The following is a 1,855-nucleotide window of genomic DNA, read 5'->3' as shown; positions in this document are numbered from 1 at the left end:
CTCTACCCTAACCCTGTCTTCTCCACTCCCTACCCTACAACACTCCATCTGTGCCCCTCATAATTATGCACTCCCGTTTGTCCTGCATTTCCATTCTGTTTGAATGTTGGTCCTTTGTTGTCCCATGGTCTATTGCTTTAAGGGATATATCACCATTGAGTGTATTGGTGTGACGTTCTGGGTTGAGTGGTCTGCGTGTACATCTTGTTAACTATAGGGCTGAGAGCCCCCCCCCCCCCCGGGGGTGAGTTTTATTCCAGGTGCCAAATGTATTTCAGGGCCATAATATTGGGAGTCTTACCAGATTTCATCTGACCAGTAATTAGTGTCATTTGTCAATATAAATCTTCATTTTTCTCGTATAAGGACCTAAAGTTGATAATTCTTGACAATATGATAAGTTTATATCTAACTTGATCAGAAACCAGAGTTTTCTAAAATGGCTATTCCATTTTTTCATTCCCATCACAACATATGAAAATTCCTGTGGTTACGTGCCCTCCAATGCATGTAGCATTCTCAGTATATGTTAATTCAGTCATGGTATCTCCTGGTAGTTCAAATTTATATTTCCAAAAGTTTTACAAAAATTTTATCTATCTCTGCTCAGGTTTTTACTGCAATTCTATGCAGTGTGTAGATCAATATTGTAAGAAGTGAAAGATTAGTATGTGGATATCTGCAGTCCATAAACTTAAAATGTCTCTTCACTTACATATTTGATATATTCTACCAAACATTTCAGAATTTGCTGCTGAACAATCCTTATATATTTGCTGGTATTATTAATTGTAATGTTCTTTTTTTAAATTTCATTTTATAATTTTTCATAGTCAGTACATAGAAACATAATTGATTTCTCTGTGTTAAAAATGTATCCTATGACCTACCTTGAGAACCTCATTTACTAGTTCCAGGAGGTTTACCTTTCCTGTGAATTCTCTGGGTAAAAATTATGTCATCTGAAAATAGGATAGCTTTGTTTCTTCCTTACAATATGCATTTTATTGTGTTTCTTGCCTTTTTTTTTACAATGACTAGAGCTTAGAGTATAAAACAGCACAGGAAATTGACAGTAGACTTATTTTCCCTGTTTCCAGTGCTAGAGGAAAAGGATGTAATCTTTCATCATTAAGTGTGGTGTTAGCTGTATGTTTTGATGTAGATGATTTATAACAATTTGAAGAAATTCCTTTTTATTCTTTCATGATTGAATTTTTACTATGAACAAAAGTAAAATTTTGTGAAATATTTTTCTTCACTAATTAAAATATCTATGAGGTTTTCTTCTGTAGGGTGTTAAAACATGGAATGCATTGATTGATTCTCCTGTATTGAACTAGCTTTTCTTTTCATTTATAAAATTTTGGTCATAGTTTATTATTCTTTGTTTATGTTGCTAGGTTAGATTTGTTATTATTTAATTTGGGCATTTTTGTATTTATGTTTATACACAATACTTTTGGTAGCTTTATGTTTTGGTAGTGTTTCTTTGGAGTTTCATAATTGAGTAATACATTTTTTGGAAAAGATTAGATAGTATATGTATCATTACTTGTTTAAATATTAGGAAGAATTTTTTAATGAAATAGTTTGGCCCAGAATGTTTTTTTCTAAGGTTTTCCAGCTAGAGATTTTTTTTTTTTTTTTTTATGCATAGGGTATTTCATATCATGCATTTTATATTGAGTGAATTTTTTATAGCTGGTGGATTTTGAGGAAATTTTCCATTTCCTTTAACTTGCCAAACTTATGTGGACAGATGTTAATAACATTCCCTTATGATATTTTTAAAATATTACTCCTTCATTCCCAAGACTTCATTCCCAAAATATATTTTATGTTTATCATATGT

The sequence above is a fragment of the Orycteropus afer genome, unplaced genomic scaffold, assembly GCF_000298275.1.
Source record: "Orycteropus afer afer isolate SDZICR_OR568_19922 unplaced genomic scaffold, OryAfe1.0 scaffold01307, whole genome shotgun sequence".
Lineage (NCBI taxonomy): Eukaryota > Metazoa > Chordata > Mammalia > Tubulidentata > Orycteropodidae > Orycteropus > Orycteropus afer.
The sequence above is the reverse complement of the archived record's forward strand: the minus strand, read 5'-3'. Positions refer to the sequence as shown.